Here is a 14465-nt window from a genome sequence, read left to right as displayed (position 1 = left end):
CAAATGCATTTTTAGACAGAGCGCTTTTGTGCTTTTTATAGTTGTGGAATTGTCCCTGTGAATAGGTAGGTCACCTTGTTTGGCTACTTTACCATTTGAATGTTGCCTTCTGAAACCAGCCAAATTAGCCTTCTGCGTAATTTGTATTCTCATGAACGGGAAAAGAGAGAAACGAAGTAAGCTTCAAAGCCAGGACACCCAGTTAGGATTTCCGCTTTATGCACTGTTTCCAATGAAGTGAATTGGCAGGGAGTTGGAGGCCCCCTCAGCCTTGGCCTGGCCTCTTTGAGGACTGTCACTGGCATCAGAGTGACCCACAACCTCAGTCAAATAAAGGATGTCTCCCGAGCCCACAAAGCAATGTCACATGTAACACAGCGTCTGAGGAAGGCAAGCAGAGGTGGAAGCAAGGGGTCGAAGCAAAGGTCACTGGAATACAAGGAAATGCTTTCCTGTGGGAGGCACAACCTGCTGTGTGATTGCCAAGATCCCTGTGGAGGAGAATCAACCAAATTTGTTCTCACACTCGATGGGATGGGAAGGGTCCCCATGGGTGAGCAAGCCGTCCGTTGGGTGGTTGGGTCACTGAGAAAGGCGGGAGCCCACTTAGCCCAGACCTGAGCTAAAACCCATTAAAACAGTAAAAATACAGCCACGCAGCCCTTTCTTTCAGGCCTCATTAAATGGCAACAGCTCTGTGTCTTTTGGCAGCCCCGAAGCTTCAGCCCCCCTTGTCCCAGGAGTCTGGCATCAGGCAACGTTGGAGAGCTGTGCGGACAATCATCCTTTCTGCACTCCTCCTCGGCTCTGGAGCCATCTCCCGAGGCTCTTGGGCTCCCGGGTAGTTTCTGATGTGTTTTTCATCTGTGCGATGCTGCTTGTCTTTCTTGTTGTTTGGTGAGTCTGTGGCAGATCTTCCCAGCCTTGGGAACAAAGCTGTTCTGATAAGTGTCTCTTGAGCAGCTGATCTCTATTAAACAATACACGCCTTTCTTTTTGTTTTTCCCCTAACACCCTGCTGGTTGCCAATGGCACTGTGTCCCCCTAGTCCAAACAGCACTAAGGAATGGGATCCTTGTGGGTTTTCTTTTTAAAGCAGCCAGTAGGTCTCAATAAAGACTCTCTCTTAACATCAATCACCATCCTGTTGAGAGTCCTGGGCAGGCCCTTTTAATCGACCAGAACCAAATCCAGTTGTTCGATCATGGAAAACGAATGCTATTAGATTGGTTTCTCTTTGCACACTTTGCAGAGTTAAAGATTAAACATACAAGCACTCTGTTACTAAGATATAAGCCAAATAATTTCAAGGACTTTTTTCATCTTAAAAATTGGTTGGAATCTCAAACATCATGATGAAAATATTCTCTGTCCTAACAGAGGGTTCCATGGATCCTTTATTTACCCCTTATATAACTGACATTGATGTAGCATGAACAGATGGTTAAAAGGCTCTGCTTAATTGGAATTGCAAACTCAGACAAATTTTCTAGTTTCTCTAAGTATCCTAGTTATTCGTCTCCTCCGTAAAATGGGAATGATAACAGCACCCATCTCCCAGAGACGTTATGAAGACTTAATGAAGTAGTCTAGGCACAATGACTTCCATGTGGTAAAAAATACATGTTAGCCACAAAAGTCTCCCAAGTGCACGCATGCAGAAAGGTCATGGTTGGGTAAGTGATTTTGAAGGAAATAACTGTATAAAATTAAGTATTAAAAATTACAGAGGGAAAAATTATACGTCTTGTGGCCTACCTTCAGTGGGTTGTGTCCCTATGCTAGATAAAATAAACTTTTTTGCTGTCTTCTCCTTCCCTTCCCCACATGGTTCGTGTATCCAGTGTTCACTCATCAGGGAAAATCAAGGAGTACATGTGACCGATTTTGTTTTTTTACTGCCTTCCTGTGCATTTATCTCTCATAGCCATTACTAAATTATATTGGGATGATTCACTTACTGGTCTGAATTAGCCACGAGGCCAAGAGCTTCTTGAGGACACAGACATCGTCTTATTTATCTCTGTCTCATGAACGTTTTGTTTCGTAGCACTTGGCACATGGTGCCGTGGTAGGTCCTGAAAAAATGTTTCATGACTCATTGAATGTATTTTGAAGGACTGTCTGCCTGCTTATAGTCATACTTAGTAATTACTAATTACACTAAGAACATTTTTTAAAATAAAATAAAGCCTTCCCAATAGTTTATTTTTTATTTTCATTTCCCTTGCCTCAGGTGACGTATCTAGAAGAATGTTGCTATGGCTGTTGGCAGCGAGATACTTCGCGTGCTCTCTTCAAGGATCTTTATGGTTTCAGGTCTCACATTTTGATCTTTAATCCATTTTGAGTTTATTTTTTGTATATGGCAGAGGCAAGTGGTCCAGTTTCATTCTTTTGCATGTGGCCGTTCAGTTCTCCCAACACCTTTCATTGAAGAGACTGTCCTTTCCTGTCGGATATTCATTCCTCCTTTGTTGAAGATTAACTGACCTATAATTGTGAGTTTATTTCTGGGTTTTTGGTTCTATTCCATTGGTCTGTATGTCTATTTTTATGCCTGTACCATTACTGCTTTGTAATATAACTTGAAGTCTGCAGTTGTGATTTTTGTTTTGTTTTATTTTTCTATAAAATGGTTTTGGCTAATTGAGGTCTTTTGTGGTTCCATTCGCATTTTAGGATTATTCTAGTTCTGTGGAAAATGCTGTTGGTATTAAAATAGGGATTGCATTAAATCTATAGATTACTTTGGGTAGTACAGACAGTTAAAAAATATTTGTTCTTCTAACTTAAGAGCATGGAATGTCTTTCTGTTTCTTTGCATCGTCTTGAATTTCTTTCACTGTTTTCAGATCACAGGTCTCACCTCTTTGATTAAGTTTATTACTAGATATTTTATTGGTTTTGGTGCAATTGTAAATGGTATTGTTTTCTTGATTTCACATTTTACTGCTTCATTATTAGAGTATAGGAATGCCACAGATTGATTTTGTACATTGATTTTGTGTCCTATGAATTTACTGAATTCATTTATCATTCATTCTAGTAGTATTTTGGTGGAGGCTTTAGGGTTTTCTATATATAGTATCATGTCATTTGCATGTAGTGAGAGTTTTACTTCTTCCTTACTAATGTGGATGCCTTATATTTCTTTATGTTGTCCAATTGCTATGGCTAGGACTTCTAGTACTATGTTTTGTAATAGCAGTGAAAGTAGACATCCTTGTCTTGTTCCTGACCTTAGGGGAGAAGCTCTCAATTTTCACCATTGAGTATGATGTTAGCTGTGGGTTTTTCATATATGATCTTTATTAGGTTGAGGTATATTCCCTCTAGACCTACTTGCAGTTGATTTTTATCATGAATGTTTTCGTACTTTGTCAAATGCTTTTTCTGTGTCTATTGCAATGATTATGTAATTTTTTATTCTTTTCTTTATTGATGTGATGTATCATGTTAATTATTTTGTGAATATTGAGCAACTCTTGCATCCTGGGAATAAATCACACTTGATCATGGTGCATGGTTTTTAAAATATATTGTTGGGTTCAGTTTGCTAATATTTTGTTGAGAATTTTTGCATCTATATTCATGAGAGATATTGGCATGTAGTTCTCTTTTTTTGTGGTGTCTTTATCTAGTTTTGGTATCAGGGTGATACTGGCCTCATAGAATGAATTTGGAAGTTTTCCTTCTTCTTGTGTTTTTTGGAATAGTTTGAGAAGAATGAGTATTAACTCTTCTTTCAGTGTTTGGTAGAATTAGCCTGGTTGGTAGAAGCCATCTGGTTCTGGACTTTTGTTTTTTGGGATTTTTTTGTTTACTGATTCAATTTCATGGCTGGTAGTGGGTCTGTTCAAATTTTCTATTTCTTCCTGCTTTAGTTTTGGTAGGTTATATCTTTCTAGGAATTTATCCATTTCTTCTAAGTTGTCCAATTTGTTGGTATATAGGTTTTCATAATATTATGTCAAAATAAAAAGTTTCTGTAGAATGAAGAAAATGATCAACAAAACAAAAACGCAATCTGCTAAATGAGAAATACTATTTGCAAATATCATATCCAATAAAGGGTTAGTATCCAAAATATACAAAGAACTAATACAACTCAATATCCAAAAAAATAAATAATCGAATTAAAAAGTGGGCAGAAGACATGAACAGACATTTCATATAAACTCATATATACATATTATATTTATAAGTATATAAATATTATTCACCCATAAAAAAGAATGACATCTCGCTATTGGAACAACATGGATAGAGCTAGATAATGATGCTAAGTGAAATAAATTAGTCAGTGAAAGACAAATACCATGTGCTTTTACTCATATATGGAATTTAAGAAAAAAAACATAATGAAAGGGGGAAAAGAGAGAGAGAGAGAAACCAAGAAATGGACTCTTAACTATAGAGAACAAACTGATGGTTGCCAGAAGGGAGGTGGGTAGGGGGATGTGAGAAACAGGTGATGGGTATTAAAAATTACACTTTCATGATGAAAAAAATAAAATTAAAATTTTAATTTAATTTTAAAAGCGTAAAATGTAAAAGACAACCTACAGAAAGGGAGAAGATATTTGCAAATGACATATCAGATAAAGGGCTAGTATCCAACATCTATAAAGAACTTATCAAACTCAACACCCAAGAAACAAATAATCCAGTCATGAAATGGGCAGAAGACATGAACAGACTTTCTCCATAGAAGACCTGCACATGGCCAACGAGCACATGAAAAAATGCTCCACATCATGTGCCATCAGGGAAATACAAATCAAAACCACAATGAGATACCACCTCACCCCAGTGAGAATGGTGAAAATTAACAAGACAGGAAACAACAGATGTTGGAGAGGATGTGGAGAAAGGGGAACCCTCTTGCACTGTTGGTGGGAATGTGAACTGGTGCAGCCACTCTGGAAAACTGTGTGGAGGTTCCTCAAGAAGTAAAAATAGAGCTACCCTATGACCCAGCAATTGCACTACTGGGTATTTACCCCAAAGATACAGATGCAGTGAAACACTGGGACACCTGCACTCCAATGTTCACAGCAGCGATGTCCACAATACCCAAACTGTGGAAGGAGCCATGATCTCCTTCGACAGACGGATGGATAAAGAAGATATGGTCTATGTATACAATGGGATGTTACTCAGCCATCAAAAAGGATGAATACCTACCATTTAGATGAATACCTACCATTCATGTGGATGAAACTGGAGGGTATTACACTGAGTGAAAGAAGTCAATCAGAGAAAGACGATTATCTTATGGTTTCACTTATGTGTGAAATCAAGAAACAGTGGTAGGGACCATAAGGGAAGGAGAGAAACTGAGTGGGGAAAAATTAGAGAGGAAGACAAACCATGAGAGACTCCTAACTCTGGGAAACAAATAAAGGGTTGCAGAAGGGGAGGTGGGTGGGGGGATGGGGTGACTGGGTGACAGGCACTGAGGAAGACACACGATGAGATGAGCACTGTGTGTCTTACTATATGTTGGCAAATTGAATTTAAATGAAATATTTTTAAAAAAAGCATAAAGTGTGTTCATGATGAGAAAATGTTAGTAATGAATATATCATGTTTTAATATCAAATAATTTAAAGTTTTTAAATGTTTTAATTTTATACTATTTTAAAAATATTTCAAAAATATTGAAAAGCTCAAAAGCTAAAATAACAGATGCCCATGTGTCTGTCACTAAAATTAAACAAATGCAAATACTTTGCTTTAGCACAATGTTGAAGATACAGCGCCACACCTCAACCCCTGTCCCCCGCCCCTTGTTTCTCTCTCCCTTTCTTTCTGGAGGTAACTACTAACCTGAAATGGTATGTATTTTCTTTATAGTAAAAAGTACAAAGCTATTGGAAGTTTTATTTTTTTTAAATCAAAGCAGAGACTTTTCAAATATAAAGTCTTTTTAAACTTTCTCTTTTTAGGTGACATGCTTTTTTCTCAGCTTAAAAAGACATGGTAACTAGGACAGGGGAAAATACCACAGCACATCTTTGGCTGAAGGACCTGAGTGAGGAGGGGCACAGATTTTAAGTTAAATATAACTATTCCATGACATTTGTTTGCTCAATAAAAAGTATGATCTAGGAATTGAAACTCCTTGCATTTCTTGGTCTTAAAACTACAAAAAAGCGTATCTAAGTACTAGACACTTCGTTTTCTGGTCTACATCAGTTCTGGATATAGTCACTAACCTCCTTACCATGGGTGTATGAAAACTTTTCTGCTGGGAGGAAAAAATATTCATGTTGTTCATTTTCTAGCAATATACCTCCGCCACTCTATCCTCTTTTGCTTTACCGCCACTCTGCATGTAACACAGCAGAGTACACCCCAGAATATAGTGGATTTTATACAACATGTTACTCTGCAGCTCTGGATTTTTTTTAAACTGAAGTTTATTTTATGTATCGTGAAATTCCCCTTTTCAAGGTGTACAGTTTAGTAGTTCCAAGTATATTCAGAAGGTTGTACAACTATTACTACTATCTGATTCCAGGACATTTTCATTCTTCTCAAAAGACATCCCATATCTATTAGCAGTCATCCCGCATTTTCTGTCCTCACTCAGCCCTCAGCAACCACTACCTACTAAGCACCACCACAGATTTGCCTGTTCTGGACATTTCATCTAAATGGAATTATACAATCTATGACTTTTGTGACTGGCTTCTTTCAAGGTTTACCCATGTTGTAGCTTATAATAGTACTTCATTCCTTTTTATGACTGAGTAACATATCTATTCTATGGATGTATCATATTTTGTTTAACCTTCCACTAGTTGATGGGCATTTGTGTTGTTTTCACTTTTTGGTTATTGTAAGTAATGCTGTAGTGAACATCCATGTATGTGTTTTTGTATGAACATGTTTTCAGTTCTCTTGGGTATATGTGCATAGGTATAGAGTTGTAGGGTCATATGACACCTCTTTGTTTGACTTGTTGAGGAACTGCAAAATAGTTTTCTAAAGTGACTTTTACATTCCCACCACCAGTGCTTGAGTTCCAATTTCTCCACATCATCAACATTTGTTATTATCTGTCTTTTGATTATAACCATCTGGTGGTTGTGAAGTACTATCTCAGTGGTTTTTATTTACATTTATCTGATGACTAAAGATATTGAGCAAACTTTCATGTGCTTATTGGTCATTTGTGTGTATTCTTTGGAGAATTGTCTATTCAAATCCATTCTCATTTATTAGTTGGGTTGTCTTGTATTATTGAGTGGTGAGAGTTATTTATATATTTTAGAAAATGGAACACTTTCAGATATATGATTTGTAAACATTTCCTCCCATCTTGTTGTTTATCTTTTCACTTTTTGATAGTATTTTTTGAAGGAAAAATTTCTAAATTTTGATGAAATCCAGTTTGTCTATTTCTTTCTTTGGTTACTTGTGCTTTTGGTGTCATATCTAGGAAACCATTGTTTAACCCAAGGACATGAAGACTTAGTCCCCTATTTTCTTTTAAGATTTTAATGATTTTAGTTCTTCCATTTGGGCCTTTGATCCATTCTGAATTAATTTTTGTATGTGGTGTGAGATAGGAATCCAACTTCATTCTTTTAAGTGTGGATATCCAGTTGTCCAGTACCATTTGTTCGAAAGCCTTTTCTTTCCCCCATGATCCTGGCACCCTTGTCAAAATCAGTTGAGCATAAATATTAGGTTCATCTCTGGGCTCTTTCCTCTATTCTATTGATCTATATGTTTATCCTTATATCAATACCATAAAGTCTTCATTACTATAGTGTGTGGTGAGCTCATAACTTTGTAATTGGAAAGTATGAGTCCTCCAACTTTGTTATACTTTTTCAAGATTGTTTGGCTATTATGAGTTTTAGCTTGTCAATTTCTTCAAAAAAGGGCAGCTAAGGTTTTGAAAAGGATTGAGAGTATGCTATAATTGCCACATACTTATAATTCCAACATATTTGTAAATCTGCCAAATTTCCTTTTGTTGTTATTTCTAATTTACTTCCTTATGGCCAGAGAACATATTTGTATAATTGCAACCCTTTACATTTATTGAGACTTGCTTTATGACTTAATACATGGTCCATTCTGGAGAATGTTCCTTCTGCACTTGAGAAGAATGTATGTTCTATCATTAGATAGAGTGTTTTCTAGATACGTTATGTCTAGTTGGTCCAAAATATTATTTAAGCCTTCTATTTCCTTATTGATCCTCTGTCTAGTTGTTCTATCCTTTTTTGAAAGTGGAATAATTAAACCTACAACTATTATTGCTGAATTTCTTCCTTCAGTACTGATAGTTTTTGCTCCATATATTTTGGGCTTTGTTGTTAGGGGCATATATATTTATAATTGTACAGATTCAGATTAGGAATGCATCAAACCATGGCAGACAAAACAACTATATATAGACTCATGTAATTTTAAAGATGATGCCTATCTTAGTCCTTATCTAGCCCTCTTACAGATGAGAAAAAACTGAGATACACAAAGACTAAATGACTTTCCAAAGTGATAGAGCTACTAGTTTTATTGCTAGAGGCAGGATTAGAATTAAAGTCTGTTGACTCACAATCAGACGGTCATCTCTACTAGAGCCCAGTAGTAGCCTGGAGCTGTTTTTAAAAAGGTATATGTATATTACCTTATTACTAACCCTAAAAATTATCTTCAGTATAAAAGCATAGGTGAAAAATTATTTGTCTAGTTTTCCTAAAACAGAAAATTTCATATGTCAATATTAAAAAAAAATCCTATACAAAAATGTCATGGGGGAAGAAATATGGCTAAATGATGGTAATGAATTTTATGTTCTGAATGGGAAAATCTGATTTTTAAAAACACTAACGAAAAGACAAAGTTCAGACTAACCTATGTCAAAATAATGGAATGTAATGGGAAAGTAATAATGGAATGTAATGGAAAACTAACCTATGGCAAAATGATGGAGTGTAATGGAAAAGTAAAGGTTTTAATTGGCTCTTGCAATCCAGTTGTATTTTGTTAAGAAATATTTGAATCTTAAAAAAAGTTGTCACCTGTTGTCACCTGTTGACATGAGTAAATGGTATCATTTTTGGTTGCTTGTCTGACTTCAATAGAACATAAGAAGTAACATCTTTGGTCTAGCAGAAGCCAACTAATTCAAATTTAGGGATGAACTTTTCTACTGGGGGAAAAAGACAGAAATAAAGAAAACAGATCTAGCAATAAATTTTGGAGTAGCATTAACTTTGAGTTTTTTCCCAATATGAATGCAAGTCCTTTCTTAAAATTAACTTTGTTGGATCCCTGGGTGGCTCAGCCATTTAGCGCCCGCCTTCGGCCCAGGGCGTGGTCCTGGAGTCTTGGGATTGAGTTCCACGTTGGGCTCCCTGCAGGGAGCCTGTTTCTCCCTCTGCCTGTCTCTCTCTCTCTCTCTGTCTGTCTCTCATGAATAAATAAAATAAAATCTTTAAAAAAATTAACTTTGTTTTCAATAGTCTATAATATCCATAAAATGCATTAAAATTTGTTGCAATTTAAATCTTAAACACCCTTCCTCTCCTTCTTCCTGTTTATTTTCAGAGTCACTTGAATACAGTTATTGGCTGAGTACATTGGAGGGTATGCCTTTTCCTAGTCTGTAATTTAAATGACCCCTTTCCTTAGAGGTGTGGATTTAAACTAAAGTCAGTTACACATTTCATGCATGACTCATAGTTGTATTTATTTTCTCCAATTATATTTGTTATGCTCTGTTTATTTTGATTCTTAAGCACATAATCCAGATCTGGGTTTTTCAAAGCTCACCAGTATCTTTATAGTCTCTTGCTTTTGTGAACTTGTAATTTTAGCCCAAGTGATTTATTTGACATGCCATCAGTCGGCTTCCAGTGATCATTTGTTAAGAACCTGAGTGGACAATAAGAAAGTCCAATAAAGGGCAGCCCCATGCAGCACACTCCAGCCAGATGGCAGTGGTCTGGAAGTGGGAGGCCTTGGGAGGAGGAGGGCCCACGGGGAAGGCGGCAGCACTGCAGCTCCAAGTCCCAAGGGATGGGTGTGCCCAGGCATGTAGCTGGAAGCTGCCTCTGTCAGGAGTGAAGGCCTTGGCTGGGCGGACCCCGATGTGATCCTTAAGGGACAGAAAGCCATCTTCACTCTGGCACAAACCTCAGAGACCATTGCAAAAGGTGCTTGCTGCTGTGTTCAACAAGCAACGAGGAAAACCCTCCAGAGGAGAGGTTTGGATAATGCAATAGAAGCTGTGGATGAATTTGCGTTTCTGGAAGGGACTTTGGGTTGATGGCTGAGTTGGACAGTTTTGTGAGCCTTCACCTGCATCCTTTAGCTAGCTACTGCCCTGCAGGCCTCAGCTTTGAAGAACATTGGAATATTGTACTTATGTACTTTTCCTGTTCTACCTTCACCTAAGCTGGGATAAGTAGAGATCTCACCTGTTAGCTTTTCTCTACAAGGTCTTCCACTAGTTGTGTCTTCCTTTTCAGGCTTGGATGCTATCGCTGCTGTTTGAGGCAGAGGAAAAGAAAATGATTTGTATAGGCTGCTTGATGAATGATGAGGACCATAATCAAGGTCTCTGATCAATTTTAAAAAAAGCATGAAAGAAAGAAAAGAATAAAGAAAGAAAAGAAAGTAAAATTAGGACTTGTTGGAAAATGTGGCTGAGATTAAAGGTGGATAAATAAAGGAATATCCTTCATTTGTTCAACAAATATTGAAGAGACTCCTGTGTTACCAGACATCATTCAACAGTGAAAAAAACTGATTAAATTTCTGGTCTTATGGAGCTTACATTCTAGTTATGAAAGGAAGATATTAAAGAAACAAGCAAATAAATACATGGTTCCCCTATTAATTAGTTCTAAGAAGAAAAAGCAAGTCAGGGGAATAATATTTAAAAAGAATACATGGTTAGGGAAAGCCTCCCTGACAAGAAGGGATGGATCAGATGTCTATTTGAATAAAGAGAAAAGTAAGCTATTTGGATATCTTGAGATGAAAAAGCCAGCTTTTTAAAAAATAGAGCTACCCTATGACCCAGCAATTGCACTACCAATGATACAGATGCAGTGAAACGACAGGACCCACGCGCACCCCAATGTTCACAGCAGCAATGTCCACAATAGCCAAACTGGAAGGAGCCACGATGTCCTTCGGCAGATGAATGGGTAAAGAAGATGTGGTTTATATATGCAATGGAATATTCCTCAGCCATCAGGAAAGATGAATATCTACCATTTACATTGATGTAGATGGAACTGGAGGGTATTATGCTGAGTGAAATAAGTCAATAGGAGAAAGACAATTATATGGTTTTACTTATAATTACTTATAATTTACGTAATATACTTATATTTACGTGGAATATAAGAAATAGTGAAAGGGACCAGAAGGAAGGGGAGGAAACTGAGTGGGGAAAAATTAGAGAGGAAGACAAACCATGAAAGACCCCTAACTCTGGGAAAAAGGGTTGCAGAAGGGAAGGTCGGTGGGAGGATGGGGTAACTGCATGTCGGGCGTTGAGGAGGGCACTTGATGGGATGAGCTATATGCTGTTATACTATATGTTGGCAAATTGAATTTAAATTAAAAAAAAAACAGAAAAAAAAAACAGCTTTTGTACTGAGTTCATTCAGGAGTGACAAGGAAGCCAGTGTGACTGGAGATGGAAGAGGTGAAAACAGAGAGTCAGGTCATTTAGGGCCTTGCAGCCCATGATTTTCTATGAGTTGAGTAGGAGCTCTGGAGGTTTCCGGTAGCAGTGACAAGATCCGACTCAGGCTTTAAAAAGATCACTCAGGCTTTTGTGTGAAAAACACAAATGTAGAGGGCCAGGGGTAGAAGCAGAGAGACAAATTAGGAAACTTTCATATTCCAGGCAGGAGATGGGGGTGATTTAGACCACCGTGGTGGCAGAGTTCCAGAGAAGGGCGGGGAAATACTGGGTACTGTGAGTTTGGGTTGATGAGAGGGAAACGGAGGTATACAGACCCACATGACTTTTCTTCCTTTATTTTTGGCTGTGTACAGAATTGATAGGAGCAATGTAAAGATTTATATTAAAATGAGCATGACTATTCATCACCCAGATCAAGAAATAAAACTATTGCCAGGACATTAAAAGCCTTTATGATCCCCTCCCCAGCTATATCATTTCCCTGCTTCCCGGAGGTAACCATTATACTGCTTTTTAAAAATTGTTATTCTCTTATGCTTCTTTATGGATTTACCAGTTATATATGGTATCCCTACACAATATACTGCTTACTAGTGGAAAATGGTAGCAAGCACGAACCTAGCTGTGTAGGGAAAGGATAATATTACCATATTGAGATAGATGATTCTGGGAAAAGGAGAGTGAACAGAACTGTATTATCATAATATGGCTTTAGCTTCCCTGAGAGTTTGTAAACTTCTTCCATCTGGAGAAGTCTTTGGGCAAGATTTTGAGTGGATCCTGGAAAACACTGGGCTAGCATTTTGGAATTGGGCCAGTAAGCAGGACTGTGTTACGAACTAGGCTCTGGATGTTTAATAGAAAAAAATATTTAGTGAGGGAGTAAGTTGCTCTTTCTTTTTTGCTTCTATGCTAACCATTGCTGCTGTGCTTCTAAGCTTACCTCTAGCTCTCAGGAGCAAATCGAAGCAGAACATTTCTGGGAAGTGAACTGAGTGTCTCGAGCAGATTTAGGCTGTGGCACATGGAATGGAAAGCCATAACTTACTCAGATAAAAGTCTGGGCTGGCTCTGCTGGGCATTCTCAACTCATGATGAAAAGGAAATACATGACAAAGCCCTCAACGGGGGCCTGTATCACATTGTTCCAAACTAACTGCTCTCTCCCTCCAGTGTAGCTACTACCATCCTGAGAATGTTTCTTCATCATCCTTCTTGAGAGTTCCCTTGATTTTATCCTGTTCCCTGCATCCCATGTTTTTCTGAGGGTTGAGTTTAACTCTCCCACCCTTCTGCTTCTTTTATACAGTCAATAATCATTTAATCAACCTCTCATTTTGTAATGGTCTTTATTCCTATTTGTATCTTCATCTTCCATTTGGGACCACTTTCCTTTTGCCCTTTGAACATTCTTCAGAATTCCTTTGATGCATGTCTGCTGGTGGTGAGCTCATGGTTTTCTTATTTTAAAAAGGTCTTTATTATACTTTTATTCTGCATGGAGAATCAGCAGTAATTTAAAAAGTGTTTTTTTTTTTTTTTTTTTTTTTTTTTTTTCGGGTCACTGGAGTGGCTCAGTGGTCGAGCATTTGCCTTTGGCTCAGGTCGTGATTCCAGGGTCCCAAGATGGAGCCCCGCATCAGGCTCCCCACATGGAGCCTGCTTCTCCCTTTCTCTGCCTCTCTGTCTCTCATGAATAAATAAAATCTTTTTTTAAAAAAGTTTTTTTCCATGTGAACATTTATTGACCTTTATCTGACTTTCTTTCAGGAGTGTTTGGACTGATTTGTTGTTTAAGGCAAATGACTGGTTTTTATTTATTTTTGTTTGTTTGTTTGTTTGCCGTGTGTGTGTGTGTGTGTGTGTGTGTGTGTGTGTGTATTTGTTTGTGTGTGCATGTGCCACATTCAGTCACCTGGCTGCACCAAAATGGGAACGACAACATCTTTTCAATATTCTCATCCTCATGTTCCCTTCTTCGTTGGCTTGCCCTGTTCCAAATGAAGGGTTTTTGTCCTCTTTCTCTTGCCTTTTCTTTTTAAAGGTTTTTATTTATGTATTTGAGAGAGAGGGAGAGAGAGAGGGAGGGTGAGCACGATCACATGAGCACAGGTGTGGGGAGGAGCAGAGGGAAAGGGGGAAGTAGGCTCCCCAATGAGCAGGGAGGCTAACTCAGAGCTCCATCCCAGGATCTTGGGATCATGACTTGAGTGGAAAGCAGATGCTTAATGGGACTGAACCACCCAGGTGCCCCTTCCTCTTGCCTTTTGACTTTATTTCACATTCTCCTCTTCAGAGGTCTCGTTTGTCCCTTCAGATTAGACTTGGCACAGTCTCATGGCCAGGCTCTTGGCTCCCTCTTTGATTGCTTCAAAATTCTCTTCTAGCTATGCTGCATGTAGCCAGTCTGGATAAATCTCTCTCCAAGCCAGACTTGGATCTCAGAAACTCTGACTTCAGTGTAGTTTCTCTGGGTATAATTTTTGATGCACTGTTTCAAAAAATTCAGATGACACATTTAATAGAGAAACGGACAGAGAGGATCTTGGGGTAGATGGAGGAAACTCTCTCACAATTTATCAAGGTAGAAATTTAAACATTATTAGAATAAATCAAATGCAATTCCCAACATGTACATACATGTAATACCTTGTTTAAATAGATATGAATTTTCTCTGAACTACTTAAGCTATTTTTCTGTATAAGGGACTTAGGGCAACATTTGATGATTTTTTTTGTCTGACTAAAAGGAATAAAAAATCAATCTCAG

At 37.9% G+C, this 14465-nt stretch overlaps 1 pseudogene; it reads left to right on the top strand.

The window, feature by feature from the left end:
- Positions 1 to 9945: 9945 nt before the first annotated feature.
- Positions 9946 to 11054, top strand: LOC100688589 (annotated as a pseudogene).
- Positions 11055 to 14465: the final 3411 nt, after the last annotated feature.

The sequence above is a fragment of the Canis lupus genome, chromosome 1, assembly GCF_011100685.1.
Source record: "Canis lupus familiaris isolate Mischka breed German Shepherd chromosome 1, alternate assembly UU_Cfam_GSD_1.0, whole genome shotgun sequence".
NCBI lineage: Eukaryota > Metazoa > Chordata > Mammalia > Carnivora > Canidae > Canis > Canis lupus.
Note: the sequence above shows the minus strand (reverse complement) of the source record. Positions and strands in the feature narration are given on the sequence as shown.